The 23,338-nt window shown below is 38.9% G+C and overlaps 1 long non-coding RNA gene across 20 annotated transcripts in view; it reads left to right on the top strand.

Annotated features, from left to right (window-relative positions):
- LOC147350343 (uncharacterized) overlaps positions 1-23,338 on the top strand; it is a 113,819-nt gene that overhangs the window by 29,692 nt on the left and 60,789 nt on the right. For all 20 annotated transcript variants that reach the window (XR_015148745.1, XR_015148747.1, XR_015148746.1 and 17 more), the window contains exon 2: positions 355-440. This is a non-coding gene — a long non-coding RNA (uncharacterized LOC147350343). The remainder of the gene's footprint in view (positions 1-354; positions 441-23,338) is intronic.

Here is a 23,338-nt window from a genome sequence, read left to right as displayed (position 1 = left end):
GTAGTTGGGTTTTTTTTTGGGGGGGTGGGGCAGGAGGGCCTAATTGTATGTCTGTAGCTGAAGAGGAGTTTATATGACCTCAGTCCACATGTTGTAGAAACTAGAATTTCCGCAGTTGAGTTTGTACGATTCTTACCTCTTTCTCATACCTATTTTTCAAACTATTCCTGAAATCCCCAAATAACTATGAAATATTTCTAGGTTATTCAAAGAGGAAATTAATAAGTCACTAATATTGAGTGAGTGCTACGGACTAGGCCTTAGTCTAAGTGTTATACATAGTACATGTAAAAAAATTCTACCAGAGAATTAAAAATTCTGTTAATTCATACTGTTGTTATTCTTGTTTTTCAGAGGAAGATGGTGAGTCAATGGGAGGACAAACAACTTTTCCAGGATCACACAGCTACTCAGTGATGGTGGCTGGGATTCAAATCCAGGTCTGTCTGATGCCAGATTGTTTTTAAATCTAATTTAATTTGTAAATTTTTGGCTGTGCTGGGTCTTCATTGCTGTGCAGGCTTTCTCTAGGTGGAGAGAGTTGCCCTGCTCTCTCCAGTTGCAGAGCATGGGCTTCTCCTTGCAGTGGTTTCTCTCGTGGAGCACAGGCTCTGGGATGCACTGACTTTAGCGGTTGCAGCATGTGGGCTCAGGAGTCGTGGCTCCCAGGCTCTAGAGTGCAGGCTTAACAGTTGTGTTGTATGGGCTTAGTTGCTCTGCAGTCTGTGGGATCTTCCCTGATCAGGGATCAAACTTATGTCTCCTGCATTGGCAGGCAGATTTTTTACCACTGAGCCACGAGGGATGCCCTGATGCCAGAGCTTGTGATCGTAACCACGTGGCTCTGTTGCTCTACCTATGATCCTATGTCCTCTATGATCATTGCTCCACTCTCTGATCTCCACAGAGGAGAGTCTTAGTGTGCTTTTGTGTTTGTTTTTTTCTCATTGAAAAAAAAATGAAAGGGACTTCCCTGGCGGTCCAGTTTGACGCTGTGCTTCCACTACAGGGGGTATGGGTTTGATTGCTGGTTGGAAAACTTAGATCCCACATGCCATATGGCATGGCCAAAACTAGGGGAAAAAAAAAGAGAAAATTAGACATGGTCTTTAAGGTACTTTCCAACTCAGACTCCAACAATCTGTACTGTAGCTTATTATTCATCTTCTTGCTTACTTAAAAACTTTCCCCCTTGTCCTTAGTGTGATTGCTTTGTTTTTCATTTTTTTTGCTTCTTGGATTGTAAACTTGTGAGGTGCTGGGATGACAGGGAAAAGCTGGAAAGCCCTGCACTCATGAGAACATATCTATGGCTGAGCAACACTGCAAGCCTAATGACGAGATAAATAAGGACTTCAGCTTCAGTTCCACTTCATTCAATCCACATCCGTCCATAAAGTTCTAAGCAAAGTTGGATACTCTTTATGGGTGAGGTTAAAGATGAAGATGAGAATAGAAGAAACTTCAAAGAGCATATGCCCTTATCCAAGCACTTGTCCCCAGAAAGTGTTTAGGCATAACAGAGAAGGCAGCTTGGAAAGCCTTGGGAAATACTAGGTTTATGAGGAAATAATTTAGAAATTATTTTTTGTGTATTAATCATCATACCACCTATCCACTAGACACTAAACTCTTTTTTTTAATTGAAGTGTAGTCGATTTATAATGCTGTGCCAGTCTCTGCTGTACAGCAAAGTGACTCAATTATACACATACATTCTTTTATATATTCTTTTCCATTATGATTTATTAAAGAATATTGAATATATTTCCTTGTGCATATTAATACATTAGGACTCTGTTGTTTATTCATTCTAAACGTAATAGTTTGAATCTCCAACTGTGGTGTTGGAGAAGACTCTTGAGAGTCCCTTGGACTGCAAGGAGATCCAACAAGTCCATCCTAAAGGAGATCAGTCCTGGGTGTTCATTGGAGGGACTGATGTTGAAGCTGAAACTCCAATACTTTGGCCACCTGATGCGAAGAGCTGACTCATTTGAAAAGACCCTGATGCTGGGAAAGATTGAGGGCAGGAGGAGAAGGGGACGACAGAGGATGAGATGGTTGGATGGCATCACTGACTTAATGGACATGGGTTTGGGTGGACTCTGGGAGTTGGTGATGGACAGGGAGGCCTGGCGTGCTGCGGTTCATGGGGTCGCAAAGAGTCGGACACGACTGAGCGACTGGACTGACTGGCTGACTTACCCCAAAGTCCCAATCCATCCCTCTCCCTCCCCGTCCTCCATGACCAGCACACGTCTGTTCTCTGTGTCATGTGAGTCTGTTTCTGTTGTGTAGATAGGTTGATTTGTGCCAAGCTCTCCTTTTATTCAGTTGGCTCCTAATTTGGGCCCTTCATAAGGTATGTTTTGAGGAACTAAATGAAGCATGTGTAGCTGTCTACTTTGTGAGATTCAGTCTAAATTGACAGTGTGCATGGACCGTAGAAAACAAGAAGATTTTCTGTGTATAGCAGCTGGTAGTGATAACATGCAGCAAATAAAATATTACAAAAATATTACTATGGCTTTGAGAGAGAATAAACACTACTTATTCTTTCCAATACCATAGGTATTGTCCTTTCCTATTACTAAGGAACCTTTTCTTTCCTTTTCCCTGGAAAATGGACATAATTTTTTGTCTTTGGTTTAAGCCTAAGACGTTACAACTGAGATCAAGGTTTAGTTTCATAGAAACATAGCAGGCAGGTCTTCAAGCATTTGATAATCTTACATCTAGATACACTTGTTATTATAGCTCTGTTGTGAACCAAATTGTGTTCCCTTCCCCCAAATTCACATGTTGACCCCTAATTCTCAATGTGACTGCATTTATAGATAGGGCCTTTAAGGAGGTAATTAAGAATAAAATGAGGTCATAAGGGTTGGCCCTGATGGGACTGATGTTCTCCTAAGAAGAGAAAAAGACACCATTAGTCCATGCACAGAGAAAAGGTCGTGTGAGGACATAGTGACAAGGTAGCTATCTGCAAGCCAAGGAGAGAGATCGCACCAGAAGTAATTCCACAAGCACCTTGATGTTAGAATCCCAGTATTCAGAACTGACAGATGATACATTTCTATCGTGCCATCCAGTCTGTGGTGTTTCGTTGTAGCATCCCTAGCTGACTAATACAACTCCCTTTTCTTTTTTCCCCAAATATTTTATCAGTTAATGTGAAAAGTGTGAAAATGTTAGTTGCTCAGTCATGTCTGACTCTTTGCCACCCCATGGACAATAGCCCTCCAGGCTCCTCTGGCTGTGGAATTCTCCAGGGAAGAATACTGGAGTGGGTAGCCATTCCCTCTTCCAGGGAATCTTCCCATACTGTTTTATCTCGGTAATCAAAGTACAATACAAGCAAATAAACACCAGAAAGGAACTGCCTTACTAATCAGCCTGAACTCTCCATATATATTGTAAGCAGATTTGCTTTTGAGGTGGAATGTATCCACATGCTAGCCAGATATGTTTAAAAGCATTTCAATTATTTCTCTATTTTAAAAATCACATGGAAAACCTTCTTCACTGAGCAATAATTATTCTAAAGGGTTGAAACAATAAATTTAAGCAATTTTCAACATTTGTAGAAATGAAAATAATTGTCACTGAGAACCATTTAACACATTCAAAATTTTATAACAACAGGTGGGTGTTCTTTTCTTCATGTAGGGACTCATGAAGAGTCCCCGTGAAGAGTGCAGAGGACCAATGAGGACAGCTGCTTTCTAGTGTGTATATTTGAATAGCAACGATTTGAGCAAGAATCTGACGACTTCTAACCTGTCCTTGGTCATGGACATCAGACCTAACATATGTACAGACATTTGTATTTCCCCTCTCAAATCAGAGGTGTATAGATTCTGTCCATTCAGCTTACCACTAAGGAACATTTTTCACCACAGAACAACACTTGTCTATTCTTCAGAATGATGAGTCATTCCCACTCCCCACCCCAGGCAATATGAATTGCTTCTGATGGAGCATAGCCAGGAAAATAAAATCTCTAGTCTCTTTGTCCTGAGGTCAGAATGCGACTTGGTGCTGGTTCTTTTGTCACTAGAATTGAGTACATGCCAACAGCTCATATTAATAATTGTGTTATTAATAACACACCGCCCACTCTGTGAGAGGAGATGTACATCCATGTGTTGGTCGCTCAGTCGTGTCTGACTCTTTGCAACCCCACAGACTATAGCCCGCCAGGCTCCTCTGTCCATGGGATTCTCCAGGCAAGCGTACTGGAGTGGCCTGCCATTCCCTTCTCCAGAGGATCTTCCCAACCCAGGGATTGAACCCTGGTCTCCTACATTGCAGGCAGATTCTTTACCATTTAAGCTACAGGGGAGTCCTGTACTTCTGTGTGGGAATACCACATTTTCATGAAGGAGGGAATGTTTTCCTTTTTGTGAAGAATAGAAAGATTCCATCTTAATCAGAAATTGTCTGCAGCTCGGGTTTGTTTTTTCCCATCAGCTCTCTGTGCCCTGTGGCAGGAAACCATGTCCCTGCATCCCCTCATTTACACTTTACCTCCTCACCCATCTGGTTGTGCCTTGGTTTCTCCTTGAGTCTGGCTCTCAGTAACTCTGTCATAGTTCTCTTTATTTTTTCTGACACCTACAAGATGCTTCTGGATCAAGAACTCACAAGACCAATGGATATAATCCAAGGGCTGATGGGTCTGTATGCAGGTCAGGAAGCAACAGTTAGAACTGGACATGGAACAACAGACTGGTTCCAAATAGGAAAAGGAGTATGTCAAGGCTGTATATTGTCACCCTGCTTATTTAACTTATATAAGCATATAAACTTATATAAGCATTTATATAAGAGAAACACTTGGCTGGATGAAGCACAAGTTGGAATCAAGATTGGTGGGAGAAATATCAATAATCTCAGATATGCAGATGATACCACCCTTATAGCAGAAAGTGAAGAAGAACTAAAGAGCCTCTTGATGAAAGTGAAAGAGGAGAGTGAAAAAGTTGGCTTAAAGCTCAACATTCAGAAAACTAAGATCATGGCATTTGGTCCCATCATTTCATGGCAAATAGATGGGGAAACAGTGGTTGACTTTAATTTATTTGGCTCCAAAATCACTGCAGATGGTGACTGCAGCCATGAAATTAAAAGACGCTTACTCCTTGGAAGGAAAGTTATGACCAACCTAGACAGCATATTAAAAAGCAGAGACATTACTTTGCCAACAAAGGTCTGTCTCATCAAGGCTATGGTTTTTCCAGTGGTCATGTATGGATGTGAGAGTTGGATTGTAAAGAAAGCTGAGTGCTGAAAAATTGATGCTTTTGAACTGTGGTGTTAGAGAAGACTCTTGAGAGTCCCTTGGACTGAGATCCAACCAGTCCATCCTAAAGGAGACCAGTCCTGAGTGTTCATTGGAAGGACTGATGTTGAAGCTGAAACTCCAATACTTTGGCCACCTGATGCGAAGAGCTGACTCATTTGAAAAGACCCTGTTGCTGGGAAAGATTGAGGGCAGGAGGAGAGAGGGACGACAGAGGATGAGATGGTTGGATGGCATCACCGACTCAATGGGGATGAGTTTGAGTAAACTCCGGGAGTTGGTGATGGACAAGGGGGCCTGGCGTGCTGCAGTCCATGGGGTCATGAAGAGTTGGACACGACTGAGCAACTGAACTGAACTGAATGATCAATGAGGCCCGAGTCGACTAGAGAAAGAGTGACATTGCTGACCTTTTGAAGAGTTTCTCCTTTTCAGGGCACTGAGTAGTCAGTCCATTAACATGATCTGCCTCTTGTGAATTGTAATTCACAGGGCAACCAACACCAACTTTACTTGGCTTTGTAACCCACCACTTTTGGTGGCGGTGGGGGTGCTTATGTTGAACATAAGCACCAGTCCTATGTAATAAGTGGAAACTAGATTTTTCCATCAATATTCATGAATAATGAGGCAGATATGCGGTATGACTTGAAAAGTGTTTTAAAAATCCAATTGCCTAAACTCCTAAACTTGCCATTCCACTTACCTCCTCAGTGCCTGAAACTCCACTGAGTTGTTAGCTTAGAAAACAAACTGGACTGTTGGAAGCCAGCCTAGGGTTGGGTGTTTAAAGTTGTCAAGATCGATCAGAAAGTGGCTGAACAGTTGTGTTCAAGTTTGTTTTGATTTGGTTGTTCACATTTTGGTGGGTGGGGTTGGAGTAAGTTTAGCTTGGGGAGAAAGTAGATAGGTAGGTAAGTGGTAAAGAGTAAGGAAAAGTTGACAGAAAATGAAAGTGTATCACCAGGACTAGATTATGATCTTTCAGAGGCTTAAGGACTGGAAATAAGAGTAAAACCAACATTTGGCCCTAAAACACAAACATATGTATACATAAATTTTAAATTCTGTGTATTTCTATATTTCTATGTATTTTATATAAAATTAGTATTTCTGTATATCCTGATTGCAACATTCTGGAGAAGCTCATTAGAGCTTACCTCATTTTGCCTGGTCCTCCCTGGCTCATGCCCTGTGTGGGACTGGGTCTGCTGGTTGACATTCTTGAAGGGCAGTGTCTGCTGATGTGAAGGGCCACAGAATACAGCTGCGCAGGCTGTGCACCACACAACCACAGTCACCAAGAGGCTATGACGAGAGTGGCTGCCTGTGGAGCTTTGCAACTTGGCACCTCTGGGAAGCAGGCCCCGATGGAGAATGACTGTGTTAAACAAAGCTTGGCCAGAGGACTCTGCCTGGAATCACTTGTTAAAATGCAAATTCATACAGTATGAGACAGGGTAGAGGGACCAGAGAGCTGGGGTTTCTATTAAAAAATAAGTATTACAGTTAATTCTTAAGCATACTGGCAAAACATGCTAACTACCTTTAGGTGAAGTTACTATCTGCTGGTTCCCTTCTGCCCCTAAAGAGAGCTCCAAATGAGAGAGCCCTAAGCTTCTGCTCTGGGGGTCACGTCTGGCATGGCCTGCCCCGGTGTCTGGTCAACCCACTGTAGCCATTGAATGTTTCGCCCCAAGGGGAGCATGGAGCCCTTGACAAAGGTGTGTTAGCAGGAGCTCTGGAGAACAGTTTCCTGATCTGGGCCTCTGTTTCCAGTTCTGCCACTAACTAGCTAGTTAAATGCTTAAATTTCTTTCTGGACAAGTCTTCTTATGTGTTTGATGAAGGCATAAGTCAGAATATATCTTCCAGACCTTGTCTTAACCATCTCTTTTTCATAAGTTATGAGGGTGAAAAAAACACATTCTATGGGGTCCACAATTCAGAAACTCCTGGGGCCAAATAGGTTTTAAATTCAGAATTTGTTGTTGTTTTGAAATGTAATAAAAAGAAAGAAGGAAAGAGAAGTCGCTCAGTTATGTCCAGCTCTTTGCGACCCCATGGGCTGTAGCCTACCAGGCCCCTTCGTCTATGGGATTTTCGAGGCAAGAGTACTGGAGTGGGTTACCATTTCCTTCTCCAGGGGATCTTCCTGACCCGGGGATTGAACCCGGGTCTCCTGCATTGTAGGTAGATACTTTACCGTCTGAGCCACCAGGGAAGTCCTTGAAATGTAATACATATATAATACATCACATAGTGCCTTCCGCAGGGTCTGGGGCAGTACCCTGAAATGTAACACGTTCATTATCCCTGAAGCAAAATGTGTGAATAGTGTATAAAACATCTTCGATCTTAGAGAAGGTACAGAAGAGGATTCCAGAGGCCAAGTGGGCGCTGCTGAAGCACTTCACCAGGGCGCATGGTGCGTTGTGGCAAAGAAGATGACATCGAGGCTTAAACTCACAAGCCTGGCCCTGAGCTGGTTACCTCTGAATCTGGGCAAATTAATTAACCTCTTCATGCCTCACTTCCCTTACCTGTAAATCATTGAGTGGTGGCAAGAATGAAATAATTTGTTACATTTTAGGCATCTAGAACAATGTTTGACACATCATAGTCAACAGAGGTCAGTTTTCATTGTCCTTGAATGGTGTGAATTTCCCTGTTTTGCTTGTCTCTTTCTGTGTGGGGGTGGAGCTGGTGAGGAGAGGTATAGAGAATGAAAGGTTAGGATTTGGCAGAGGGTACTGGCCAGACTGTTTTCACCCTAGGGCTTGTGCCCCAGTCCTGATCCAGGCCTAATATTCCATCTCTCCTCCCTCCGCTCTCTCTCTGTGCTTGAATGTCTCTATATAAAAAACTAGGAATGTCATTCCACCTGCTGATAAAATTGTGTAAATAAAAGCAGATCGAGTTTTTCAGAAAAGGAATTCTTATTTTCTGGAATGGTAAATTTATTTTTGTCCCTAACTTCAGCCTGTATGGGTTACCAAGAAAGGTTAAGCAAAGCAGGGACCTGGGACGACCTCTCTTTGTACTTACAGTATTGGGTTGGCCAGAAAGTTCATTCAGGTTTTTCCATAAGACAGTATGTGTTAGTGGAAGAGTCTGGAGCCCCTCCTCCCACGGGCCTTGGTTCTTCACAAAGAAGAATCTGAGGTCTTACCCATTGCAAGAGAGTTTACTGAAGATGAAAGAACAGACAGAACACCTCAAAGGAGGTGGGCCTTACCAAGGAAAGCGGTGGCCCCAGAGGGGTGGGGTGCAGAATTTTTCAGGCAAATTTTTTGCATAATCCAGGGTATCCTTGGTTGACAGACTTAACTGACAGCTGCAGGTTATATAACAAGAGACTCTGCTGCCCTCGTCCTTCCCATAATTCAGTCTGTTATAATTAGTTGTATGAATCTGCCTGCAATGTGGGAGACTCAGGTCCGCTCCCTGGTTGGGAAAATCCCCCTGGAGAAGGGAATGGCAACCCACTCCAGTATTATTGCCTGGAGAATCCCTGGACAGAGGAGTCTGGTGGGCTACAGTCCTTGGGGTCGCAAAGAGCCAGAAATGACTGAGCAACTAACATGCACACACACATTCATAGAATATTTATGAACATTTATTGAGCCCAATGGCCACCAGAAGTTATCTAAGGACAAAACAGCGTGAGGTGTGCACTTGTGCTGGAGTGGAGAAAGTCCCTCCAGTGGGCCAATGGGGATTTTTCCAATCCCTTGACCATTTTGTAGTACTGATGGGAGCGTGTTTGGGGTTGGTAAATAGCTTGGCGGGAGTAGATGGCTATTGGACTTTCAGCCAGGACTTTGAGCAACCTCTGGTTGCTCAGGGCTAACTGCTGCCTAATAGTTCGGAAAAATCCAAATGAACTTTTTGGCCAACCCAATATGTGTCTGTTGCCAGTGAATCCAGATTCAACGATTCCAGAATGAAACAGAAGCACTTAGTTTCTATGAACTCACTCATCTTCCCTACAGCCCAGGAAATTCTGCTTATGATATTGAAAGACTTTTGGCCGCAAGTTTGCCCTCCTCCTGATCCTAAACTAGGCTGTGACTCAGTGTGCTCACAGAAGCACATCACTGCTTCTAGAATTGAAACTCTAAAGCCGGCTAACTCAGCTCTAAACCAGAACTCCGAGACAAGCGAAAACTATGAGTGGCACAGAAATGTTAGACAATTTTTCAGTCTCATTGAGATGGTGTTTCTTTTCACTTTGATACTTCTGTGATGAAGTCCTTGTTTATTTTTTTGTCCCCTACAAAGTGCAGTTCTCAAGTTAAATTATTTGTAACCACCACAGTGTCAGATGTTTACAATACAGTCAAAAGCTTTGCTCCTATCACCGAGGTCCCAGTTAACATTTGCTGACATCTTTCAAATTTATCATGAAAAGTACTATTCATGAATGGCTACATTCTATCAGGGGAATGAAAATTGGTACAGGAAGGGGAGACTGAAATGATGGTTTTCTTTTCTTTCTAATAGTAAATTCTAAAGAATTCGCTTACCTTGTCACCACTGCCAGACATGACAAGACTTCTAAAATAGAAAAAATTCTTTCTGTGATTTCAGATCAACCACTTTTAACCCTCCTTTACTGACTAACTTAATTAGATTTTCCTTAAAAAAGAATTGCTCTCGGCTAAATATTTGTGCATGAGCTTGCCTGGTGGCTCAGGGAATATTTGTATGCCAATTTTCAGCTGTGAGCATATTTTCACTGAAAATTATTAACCTCTGAGAAAACTATTAGAATCTTAAACTAAACCTTAAAACTAAACAATCTTAATTACACTGATGCTACCAGGAAATGCCATAAATAGTCTTTGATCCTGCTTTCTATTTGTCACTTTGTTGGTTTTGCTTTATATTTATTTTAACCAAGATCATTAATTCAGAGCCTTCTGAACACTCTACTCACAAAAAACCACAGTCACAACATAGGTAAAGAATCTTTCATGCAGTGATACTAAAATGCTCTATAAATAAATTACCAAATTTTGAAGTTCCTCAGTTTATCCATCACTGAAAGACATTTCCTAATAAAGTGGGAAATCATCAGTTACCATTGTTTTAGGATGCTTGGGTGGGGTAGTGGTTTTAAGAAAACAGTAACTCTGATTTTGAAAATCATTGTTTGCTCTTTTTTTTAATGGCCACAGCTGGGCAAAGCTGCTAATAAAATTCCTCTAAACAATTGCATGCCTTTGGGAAAGCCAGTTAGCTTAGATTTCTATTGAAAGTGTTTTCTAGTTCTAACAGGCAGCCATGGGGCTGTGGTACTCTTTTATATCATTTTACCTCTATGATTGGGCTGTATAGATCCTGAAGAAGAAAATCTGTGCAATCCTACTTGTACTGGATGTTTCCTTTCTTTTGTAAAAGTCTTTATGATGGTACCACCGTGATGTATTCTTGCTAAAAATGTTGAATTTGAACATTACCAAATCTTAAGGTCAAATCTTAATTTCTAAGAAATATTAAAAACCGAGAAAGGAAGTCACACCATTTGGCAGCTATGAGACAAATCCAGAATGTGGATAGTCTATTTGAAAATGGACTTGGACTTTTTTAATGGTTTATAATACATATAACCTAAATTTTATGCTCATTACATTTTATCCTGCTTCCCATTTAAATATAGAGCAAGTCCTCTTATAACTTGTGGTTCTTGAAACAAGTGGTCCATAGACCCCTGGATTTCCTTGAAATTACTGTTTGACAAAGTGTTAGTGAAGCATATTCAGATGTCACAGTTAGCAATTAAAAAAAAATCACTTATTGTACCATTTGTAAATAAAATTATATATTTTCCATTTTTAAAGTAAGCATGTATTCTTAAAATTACGAAAAAATAAAATAGAAAAGAAATTCTAATCTGCTAGATTCATTGTCAAAAAACTAATGAAGACACAATGATAAACAGTGATAAAAGAAAATTGTGACGTCAATTTGTATGGCAACTTTTTTTTTTCAAGAAAAGACAGAATGATTGGCAAAAGAATTAGTCTAATTATGCATCAAATAATATCAGTTTAGTTATGGTTTTTCTTTTTTTTTAACTTTTATTCAGTTTATATAAAGTTTATTGACTCCTCCTACCTCTTCCCCCCACCTCTTGCAACAAGTAATTTCTTTTCTGTATCTTTGGGTTTTGTTTTTGTTTTTAGCTTCCATATATAAGAGATATCATATAGTATTTGTTTTTGTCTGTCTGGCTTATTTTATTTGGCATAACACCCTTGAGATCCAACCATGTTGTCAATGGCATGATTTCTTTCTTTTTGATGACCAAGTAGTATTTCTGTGTGTGTGTGTGTGTGTGTGTGTGAGACAATTTCTCTGTTCATCCGTTGATAGATATTTAGGGTGTTTTCATATTTCGGCTATTGTAAATAATGTTACAGTGAACGTGGGGATACGTCTTTTCTAATTAGTGTGTTCATTTTCATTTGATAAATACTCAGAAGTAGAATTGCTGGATCATAGGATAGTTCTTTTTTTATTTTTTTTAAATTTAATTGAAGTATAGTTGCTTTATCATCTCATGTTAGCTTCAGATGTATAGCACAGTGGTCCAGTTTTACATGCATAATCTTTTTCAGGTTCTTTTCTATTATAGGTTATTACAAGATACTGACCCCTGGAGAAGGAAATGGCAACCCACTCCAGTATTCTTGCCTGGAAAATTCCATGGGCAGAGGAGCCTGGTGGGCTATACAGTCCATGGGGTTGCAAAGAGCTGGACACAACTGAGCACACACATACACAAGATACTGAATATCCCTGTACTATTCACTGGGTCCTTGTTGGATAACTTTTATATATAGTAGAATGTATCTGTTAATCCCAAATTCCCAACTTATTCCCTCCCCTTCCCCTTTGGTAACCAAAAATTTGTTTTCTATGCCTGTGGGTCTGTTTCTGTTTTGTGAGTTCATTTGTATCATTTTTTTTAGATTTCACATATAAGTGATGCCATATAATATTTGTTTTCCCATCTGTTTGTGTTGCCTTCAGTTTCTTTCATTAGCATCTTACAGTTTTCAGAGTATAGGTCTTTTGCCTCCTTAGGTAGGTTTATTCCTGTGTATTTTATTCTTTTTGATGAGACAGTGAATGGAATTGTTTTCTTAATTTCTCTTTCTGATATTTTGTTGTTAGTGTTTAGAAATACAACAGATTTCTATATATTAATTTTGTATACTATGACTTTACCAAATTCTTTGATGATCTTTAGCAGTTTCCTGATAATGTCTTCAGGATATACAGTATCATGTCATCTGCTGGCAACCCACTCCAGTGTTCTTGCCTGGAGAATCCCAGGGACGGGGAGCCTGGTAGGCTGCCGTCTCTGGGGTCGCACAGAGTTGGACAGGACTGAAGTGACTTAGCAGCAGCAGCAGCATACAGTGACAGATTTACTTTTCTCTTTATAATTTGAATTCCTTTTGTTTTTCTTTTCTGATTGCCATGGCTAGGACTTTTAAAACTATGCTCAATGAATGTGACAAAAAGCACATCCTTGTCTTATGCCTGATCTTACAGGATACCCTTTCAACTCTTCACCATTGAGTATGATATTAGGTATGGGTTTCTCATATATGACCTTTATTATGTTGAGGTAGGTTCCCTCTGTGCCTGCTTTCAGGAGACTTTTTATCATAAATGGATGTTCAATTTCATCAAAAGTTTTTCTGCATCTATTCAGATGATCATATGGTCTTTCTTCTGCCATTTGTCGATGTGGTATATTACATTGAATTGTGGACACTGAAAATTCCTTGGATCCTTGGGATAAATTCCACTTGATCATGATGCATAATCCTTTTATTGTATTGTGGGATTCAGTTTCCTGGTACTTTGTTAAGGATTTTTGCATCTATGTACATCAGTGATACTGACCTGTAATTTTCTTTTTTTGTGACATCTTTGTCTGGTTCTGGTATCAAGGTGATGGTGACTTCATAGACTAAAGTTCTGAAATGTTCTTTCCTCTGCAGTTTTTTGGAATAGTTTCAGAAGGATAGGTGTTAGCTCTTCTCCAAATGTTTGGTAGAATTCACCTGTGAAGCCTGGACTTTAGTTTTGGGGGAATTTTTAATTACTGATTCAATTTCAGGACTAGTAATTGGCCTGTTCATATTTTCTATTTCTTCCTCATTCAGTCTTTGTAGATTGTGCCTTTCTAAGAATTTGTCTGTTTCTTCTAGGCTGTTTGTTCATTTTATGACTGTGTAGTTGCTCCTGGTAGTCTCTTATGATACTTTGTATTTCTGTGGTGTTGATTGTAACTTTTTTTCCCTGATTTTATTGATTTCAGGCCTTTCCCTCTTTTTCTGGGTTAGTCTAGCTAAAGGTTTATCAGTTTTGTTTATCCTTTTCATTTCTTTCATCAGCATCTTACAGTTTTCAGAGTATAGGTCCTTTGCCAGCTTTTAGTTTCGTTGATTTTTTTCTATTGCTTTTTAAAATTTTTTCAATAATTTTAAACTTACTGAAAGCTGTAAGAATAACATTATTAGACTATATCCATTCATTCATTATATAAATTCAACTTATTGACATTTTATCCCAATTGGTTTACTACTTCCTCCTTCTCCCTACACATGCACAGACACCCAGACACACAGACCCACAGACACACAGACCCACACACCCACACACACAGTTGTGTATATGTAAGGGCTGGTGAAAGAGGAAGAGAGAGATTGACTGACTGTTTCTGTTTCTGAACTTTCATTCCTAAATAGTTCAATCTGTACTCCCAATAAATAGGAATATTCTCTTTCTTTACCATAGAACCACATATAAACATTAATAAATTTAATCTTAATTAAAATATTTTACCTAATCTATTTAATGTCTTTATTATGATTTTATAAAATTTATATTTGGTAACATTTTATAACATTTTTCACATTTTCTAACTCCTTAAGATAGAAAGGTTATTAATTTGAGATCTTTCTAATTTGTAATGTAGACACTTAGAGCTATAAATTTCCCCTTGAACACTGTGTTAGCTGCATCCCATACATTTGGCACATTGTATTTTTACTTTTATTCAGTTTCAAATACATTCTAATTCCTCTTGTCATTTCTATTTTGATCCACGGGTAATTTAAATGTAGTGAAAGCCGCTCAATTGTGTCTGACCCTTTGTGACCCCAAGGACTACACAGTCCATGGAATTCTCCAGGCCAAATACTGGAATGAGTAGCCTTTCCCTTTCTCCAGGGGATCTTCCCAACCCAGGGATTGAACCTAGGTCTCCCTCATTGCAGGCGGATTCTTTACCAGCTGAGCCACAAGGGAAATCCTAGAATACTGGAGTGGGTAGCCTATCCCTTCTCCAGCAGATCTTCCTGGCCTAGGTATCAAACTGGGGTCTCCTGCGTTGCAACTGAACTATCAGGGAAACCCATAATTAAAATATGTGTTGTTTAATTTCCACATATATGTGGGTTTCCCAATTTTTATTGTGTTGTTGATTTGTAATTTAATTTCACTGTGATCAAAGAACATTCTTGATATGGTTTCAGTTCTTTTAAATCAAGTCTTATTTTATGGACTAACATATGGTCTATCATGGAAAATGTCCCATCTTCACTTGAGAATAATTTGGATTCTATTGTTGGTAAAGTGTGATACAGATGTTGTTAGCTCTGATAGGTTAATAGTGTTGTTCAGTCTTTCTACATTTCTGTCTAGTTGTTTTACCCATTAGCCAGATTGAAGTATTGAAGTCTCCATCTATTATTGTTTAATTATCTATTTTCCCCTTTGATTCTGTCAGCTTTTGCTTTGTGTATTATAGAGCTTTGTTGTCAGACAAGTAATATATATTTGTTGTTATATCTTCCCAACAAAGTGACCCTTTATAAGATGTTTTTGTTTTTTTCTGGAAATAGTTTTCATCTTAAAGTCTAGTTTGTTTGATAGTAGGATAACCAATCCAGTTCACTTACACTTATTGTTTACTTGAAATTTCTTTTTTCATTTCTTTGCTTTCACAGTCGTATATTTTTTAATCTGTGGTGTGTCTCTTATAACATCATCTAGTTGGACCTGTTTTTTATTCAGTCTGATAATCTCTGCCTTTTCTTTGGAGTATTTAACTCATTCACATTTAATGCTATTATTGATATAGTTGAATTTCTGTATACTGTTTTGCTATTTGCTTTGGGTAGTTTCATTGTTTTGTTCCTCTACTGCTTTCTTTTACATCATGTGGTTATTTTCCAGGGTAGCATTTTAAGTCATTTATTCACTTAAAAAAGATATTCTGATTCATTTTCTTAGTGGTTGCTCTACGGCTCTGCGATATACTTTATTTACAATATACTTATTTATCATTCAGGTACTCTTCATTTCTTTGCATAGATCGAAGTAACTGACCAGTGTCATTTCCTTGTGCCAATGTAACTTCATTCTCTGTCCCTTCCTTTGTGATATTTTGTCATCAGATCAGATCAGTCGCTCAGTTGTGTCCGACTCTTTGCGACCCCATGAATCGCAGCATATATATTATTTAATCTTTAATGACAAAAATACAATTTTATAACTTACAATTTTGTCTTGATATTTAAAATCATTTAGGAGAAAAAGAGGAGGAAAACACATAATTATACTGCTTTTTGTAATTACTTTTAAATTACCTTTAATGGTGCTCTTTGTTACTTTGTATAGGTTTGAACCACTATCTGGTATCACTTCCTTTCAGCCTGGAGAACTATCTTTAATATTTCTTCCTCTTTTTCTTTTTTTGAGGCAAAAAATATTTGTCAGCTTCAGAGTTGAGTTTAGTTTTGTGTTTTCAGTTTTATTGAGATTTAATTGACATATAGCACTATATAACTTTGGGCTTCCTAGGTGGCTCAGTGGTAAAAAATCTTCCTGCAGTGCAGGAGATGTGGGTTCAGTTCTTGGGTTGGGAAGGTCCCCTGGAGGAGGAAATGGCAAAAGTGAAGTCGCTTAATCGTGTCTGACTCTTTGCGACCCCATGGTCCTCCATCCATGGGATTTTCCAGGCAAGAATCCTGGAGTGAGTTGCCATTTCCTTCTCCAGGGGATCTTCCCAACCCAGGGACTGAACCCATGTCTCCCATATTGCAGGCAGACACTTTACCATCTGAGCCACCAGGGAAGCCCCTTACCACTCCAGTATTCTTGTTGAGATAATCCCATAGACAGAGGAGCCTGGTGGGCTACTGTCCACAGGGTCACAAAAAGTCAGGCATGACTTGAGGAACTCAGCACAAGCACTATATAACTTTAAAGTGTCTAGCATAATGATTTGACTTACATATATTGTGAAATGATTACGACGATAAGTTTAGCTAACATCCATCATCTCATATGGATACATAAAAGGAAAAAAAAACATTTTTTTTCCTTATGAGGACTCAGGATTAACTGTCAACAATTTATATGTGTGTCACGCAACAGTGTCAAATTAACTATGATCAAAATGATATATTTTACATCCATAGTACTTATTTATCTTATAACTGGAAGTTTGTACCTTTGGACAACTTTCAGCAATTTCCTCAATACTCCCTGCCCTGCTTCTGGTAACCAGAAATCTAATTTTTTTTTCCTTTGAGTTTCTTTTTGTTTGTTTTTTAAGATTCCACATATAAGAGAGCTCATAAAGTATATGTCTTTCTCTGTCTGACTGATTTCACTGAGCACAATCTCCTCAAGGTTATTTCTTGTCACAAATGGCGGGATTCCCCCCTTTTTATGGCTGAATAATATTCCATTGTGTATATATCCCACAAATTCTTTATCCATTCATCCATCTATAGGTACCTAAGTTGTTTCCATGTCTTGACTATTGTAAATAGTGCTGATATGAACATAGAGTGCATGTATTTTTTTGAATTAGAATTTTCTGGATATATGCTCAGGAGTGGGATTGCAGGATCATATGGAAACTCTATTTTTGGTTTATTAAGGAGCCTCCATGCTATTTTTTCATAGTCACTGTGCCAATTTACAATCCCACTAACAGTGCACAAGTGTTTGCTTTTCTCCACATCCTTGCCAGAATTTATTATCTCTGATGCTAACCATTCCAACAAGCATGAGTTGTTACCTCATTGTGGTTTTGATCTTCATTTCCCTCATGACTAGTGTTATTGGGCATCTTTTTATACACTTGTCAGCCATTCATATATCTTTGTCTATATGAAAATGCCTATTCAGGGTCTTTTGTCATTTTAAAATTGGATTATTAGGGGCAGGTTGTTTGTTTTGTTGCTATTGAGTTGTATGAGTTCTTTGTATATTTTGGATATTAACCTTTCAGACACATAGTTTGCAAATATTTTTCTCCCATTCTTTAAGTTGACTTTTTATTTTTATGATCATTTCTTCTGTTCTGCAGAAGCTTTTTAGCTTGATATAGTACTTATTTTAGATATTGTTGCTTGCGATTTGGTATCATATGCAAAAATTTGTTGCCAAGATCCATGTTAAGGAGCTTTTCCTTTATGTTTTCTTCTTAAAGTTTTATGGCTCATGGTTTTGTAAGGAGTGTAAGATAGGTATATTATTTTATTCTTTTACATGTGAATATCCAATTTTCCCAGTACCATTTATTGAAGAGACTATCTTTTCTCCATTGAGTATGCTTGGCTCCCTTGTCAAAAATTGGTTGGCCATATATAACTGAGTTTATTTCTGGGTTTTAAATTCTGTTCCGTTGGTTTGTTTGTTTTTATGCCAATACCATAGTGTTTTGATTACTCAAGATTTACAGTATAGCCAGAGTGAAATCAGGAAGAGTGATGCCTCCCTTTTTGTTTTCTTTCTCAAGATTGCTTTGACTATTGAGGATCTTCTGTGATTCTATATAAATTTTAGAATTGTTTTTCTACATCTGTAAAAAATACCATTGGAATCTTGATAGAAATTTTATTGAATCTATAGATGGCTTTTGGTTGTATTGATTAACATTTTCACAGTATTAATCTTTCAGTCCATGAATACGGGATATCTTTCCATTTATTTTCCTCTTCTTCAATTTATTTCAATATCTTGTAGTGTTCAGTGTACAGATCTTTCATCTGAAAGTATTTTATTGTTTTTGATGCTATTGTAAAAGGGATTATTTTACTTCTTTTTTGGGTAATTTGTTGTTAGTGTATAGAAATGCTACAATTTTTTCATGTTAATTTTATATCCTGTAACTTTACTAAATTCATTTGTTAGACCCAACAATCTTTGATGGTATCTTTAGGGTTATATATATATATACACATACATATATATATGTATATATTCATGTCCTCTGGAAATAGAGACAATATTACTATTTCCCTTTCAATTCTGATGTCTTTTATTTCTGTTTCTTGCTGATTGCTCTAGCTAGGACTTCCAGTATTATGTTGAATAGATGTCATGAGAGAGGGCACCCTTTACTTGTTTCTGATGTTAGAGGAAATTGCCTTCACTTTTCACCACTGAGTATGATGTTAGGTGTGGGCTTGTCACATATGGCCCTTATTTATGTTTAAGTATTCTTCTCATTTGTAATTTGGTGGAAGTTGAGTTTTTTTTTTTTTTAAATCATGAACAAATGTATTTTGTCAAATACTTTTTCTGTGTCTATTGAAGTGATCATATGATTTTTTTTCTTTCATTGTATCAAGGTGATGTATCACATTGATTGATTTGTATATACTGAACATCATCCCAGGGACAAATTCTATTTGATCAAATTCTATTTGATCATTTGTCCCAGCATCCCAGGGATTTGATCAAATTCTATTTGATCATGGTGAATGACCCTTTTCAGGAGTTGCCGAATTTGGTTTGCTGAAATTTTAATTGAGATTCTTAAATTTTCACACCTACATTCGCCAGAGATATCGGCCTGTAGTTTTTCTGGTAGTTTCCTTATCTGGCTTTTGGTGTCGAGGTAATGCTGGCCTCATAAAATTAGTTTGGGAGTGTTCCCTCCTCTTAGGCATTTTGGAAGAGTTTGAGAAGTATTGGCTTTAATTCTTCTCTAATCTTTTGTAAAATTCACCAATGGAGTCTTTTGATCCTAGGCTTCTTTCCTTGGCAGATTTTTGATTACTGATTCAATCCCCTTACTAATAATTGGTCTATCCAGATTTTCTATTTCTTCCTGCTTCACTTTCAGTAGAGTGGATATTTCTAAGGATTTTTCCATTTCTTCTGGGTTGTCTAGTTTGTAGACATATGTGCCTCTTTTGTATATCACAGATGCTGCTTTTGTATATCTGCAGTATCAGTTGTAATGCCTCCTTTTTCATTTATACTGTTGCTGATTTGCATCCTCTCTTTTCCCCTTGATTAGCCTAGCTAACAGTTTGCCAATTTTATCTCTTCAAGGAACCAACTCTTAGTCTTGTTAATATTTTCTATTGTTTCTCCTGTTTTCTGTTTCATTTATTTCTGTCCTAAAATTTATTATCTCTTCTGCTAATCTTGGGTTCAGGCTGTTCTAGTTCCTAAGCCAGACTTAGGTTGTTTATTTGAGATCTTCCTTGTTTCTTAATGGAGACATTTATTGCTATGGACTTCCCTCTTACGACTGTTTTTGCTGCATCCCCAGAGTTTTGGTATGTTGTATTTCTACTTTCATTTGTCTCAAGATAATTTTTTTCCCCCCGTTTGATTTTTAAAAAAATTTATTGTTTGTTCAGGAGAATCTTAATTTCCGCATATTCCTAATATTCCCATTTTCCTTCTATTAATGATTTCTTGTCTCGTATCATTATGGTCTGAGAGCATACTTGGTAAGATTTCAGTCTCCTTGAATTTACGAAGACACATTTCGTGGCTTAACATACAGTCTATCTTAGAAACTGTACCTTTTCTAAGAGAAAAGAAAAGAGAAACTGAGAAGAATGTGTGTTCTGCTATTGTTGGATGGAATATTCTGTATATATCCTTTAGATCTGTGTAACCTTTAGTGTTTATATTTGCTGTTTCCTAACTGATTGCATATCTACTTGAATAATCTATTCATTGTTGAGAGTGGGATATTAAAGTCCCCAACTATTGCTGCTTATTTCTTCTTTTAGCTATGTTGAAGTGAAGTGAAAGTTACTCAGTCGTGTTCGACTCTTCACGACCCCATGAACTATACCTCTTCCCAACTCAGGGATCAAACTTAGGTCTTCCGCATTGCAGACAGATTCTTTACCAGCTGAGCCACCAGGGAAGCCCTTTACCTATGTTGCTGCTGCTGCTGCTAAGTCGCTTCAGTCATGTCCAACTCTATGTGACCCCATGGACTCCCACCAGGCAGCCCACCAGGCTTCCCTGTCCCTGGGATCCTCCAGGCAAGGACACAGGAGTGGGTTGCCATTTCCTTCTCCAACGCATGAAAGTGAAAAGGGAAAGTGAAGTCGCTCAGTCGTGTCCGACTCTTAGCGACCCCATGGACTGCAGCCTACCAGGCTCCTCCGTCCATGGGATTTTCCAGGCAAGAGCACTGGAGTGGGATGCCACTGCCTTCTCCTTAGCTATGTTAGCTTTTGTTTAATACAGCTGCCCCTTGAGCAACATGGATTTGAACTGTGAGGGTCTACTTATACACAGGTTTTTTTTTGTTTTTTTTTTTATTCCTTTATTTCTCATGTGTTCCCCATCCTGAACCCTCCTCCCTCCTCCCTCCCCATACACAGGTTTTTAAAATAGTAAATACTGTAGTGCTACATGACCTGCAGAACTTCCCTAGCATCTCCAGTGGTAAAGAATCTGCCTGCAATGCAGGAGACCTGGGTTCGATCCCTGTGTTAGGAAGATTCCCTGGAGAAGGAATGGCAACCCTCTGCAGTATTCTTACCTGGAAAATCCCATGGACAGAAGAGCCTGGCAGGATACAGTCCCTGGGGTTGCAAAGAGTCAGCCACGACTGAGTGACTTTCACTTCACGTGATGGCAGCTAGTAGAATACATGCATGCAGAATGATGATATGAAGGAACACGGGTATAAAGGAACTAGCTGAGGAAAGAATAGAAGCAAAAGGCAAAGGAGAAAAGGAAATATATATCCATCTGAATGCTGAGTTTCAAAGAATAGCAAGCAGAGATAAGAAAGCCTTCCTAAGAGATCAATGCAAAGTAATAGAGGAAAACAATAGAATGGGAAAGACTAGAGATCTCTTCAAGAGAACCAGATACTACGGGAATATTTCATGCAAAGATAGACACAATAAAAGACAGAAATGGTATGGACCTAACAGAAGCAGAAGATATTAAGAAGACGTGGCAAGAATACACAGAAGAACTCTACAAAAAAGATCTTAATGACCCAGATAACTACAATGTGTGATCACTCACCTAGAGCCACACATCCTGCAGTGAGAAGTCAAGTGGGCCGTAGAAATTCTTAAAGAGATGGAAATACCAGACCACCTTACCTGCCTCCTGAGAAAGCTGTATGCAGATCATGAAGCAACAGTTCAAACTGGACATAGAACAACAGACTGGGTCAGAATTGGGAAAGTAGCACATCAAGGCTGTATATTGTCACCCTGCTTATTTAACTAACATGCAGAGTACATCATGCAAAATGCCAGGGTGGATGAAGCAGAAGCTGAAATCAAGACTGCTGGGTGAAATATCAATAACCTCAGATATGCAGATAAGATATATGCATAAGAAACCTTTATGGCAGAAAGTGAAGAGGAACTAAAGAACCTCTTGAAGAAGGTCAAAGAGGAGAGTGAAAAAGCTGGCTTAAAAATCAACACTCCAAAAATGAAAATCATGACGTTCGGTCCTATCACTTCATGGCAAATGGATGGGGAAACAGTGGAAACAGTGACAGACTTTATTTTCTTGGGCTCCAAAATCACTGCAGATGGTGACTGTAGTCATGAAATTAAAAGATGCTTGCTCCTTGAAAGAAAAACTATGAAAAACCTAGACAGCATATTAAAAAGCAAAATCATCACTTTGCCAACAAAGGTCCGTCTAGTCAAAGCTATGGTTTTCCCAGTAGTCATGTATGGATGTGAGAGTTGGACCAAGAATGTTGAGCACCAAAGAATTGATGCTTTTGAACTGTGGTGTTGGAGAAGACACTTGAGAGTCCCTTGGACTGCAAGGAGATCCAACCAGTCCATCCTAAAGGAAATCAGTCCTGAATATTCATTGGAAGGACTGATGCCTAAGCTGAAGCTCCAATACTTTGGCCACCTGATGCAAAGAACTGACTCATTAGAAAAGACCCTGATGCTGGGAAGATTGAAGGCAGGAGGAGAAGGGGAAGGCACAGGATGAGATGGTTGGATGGCATCACCGAGTCAATAATCATGAGTTTGAGCAAGCTCTGGGGGCTGGAGATGGAAAGGGATCCTGGCATGCTGCAGTCCATGGGGTCGCAAATAGTCAGACATGACTTGAGTGACTGAACTGAACATATATAGAGGGCCATCTATGAGTTGTATATGGATTTTCAACTGTATGGCAGGTCAACACCTCTAACCCCAATGTTGTTGAAGGGCCAAATGTATATTTAAATGGCCCTAAATTGGGTGCATAAATATTTGAAATTGAAATCTATTTTTGATAGATTGTCATTATATAGTGTCATTATATAGTGACCTTCTTTGTCTATTTTTACCATTTTTAAAATCTGTTTTGTCTAAGTGTAACTACTCTTGATTTTTTTTAGGTTAAAATGTTTTAAAATATTTTTTCTCCATCTGTTCAGTTCAGTTCAGTCACTCAGTCAATGTCTGACTCTTTGCAACCCCATGGACCGCAGCACACCAGGCCTCTGTGTCCATCACCAACTCCCGGAGAATCCCAGGGATGGGGAAGCGTGGTGGGCTACCATCTATGGGGTCGCAGAGAATCGGACACGACTGAAGTGACTTTCATGGCTGCAGTCACCATCTGAAGTGATTTTGGAGCCCCCCCAAAAAATAAAGTCTGTTACTGTTTCCATTGTTTCCCCATCTATTTGCCATCAAGTGATGGGACCAGATGCCATGATCCATCCCTTCACTCTGT

The sequence above is a fragment of the Bos grunniens genome, chromosome 20, assembly GCF_055505025.1.
Source record: "Bos grunniens cultivar Pamir isolate PY7600 chromosome 20, Bosgru_T2T1.0, whole genome shotgun sequence".
NCBI classification, from domain to species: Eukaryota; Metazoa; Chordata; class Mammalia; order Artiodactyla; family Bovidae; genus Bos; species Bos grunniens.
The sequence above is the reverse complement of the archived record's forward strand: the minus strand, read 5'-3'. Positions and strand labels throughout refer to the sequence as shown.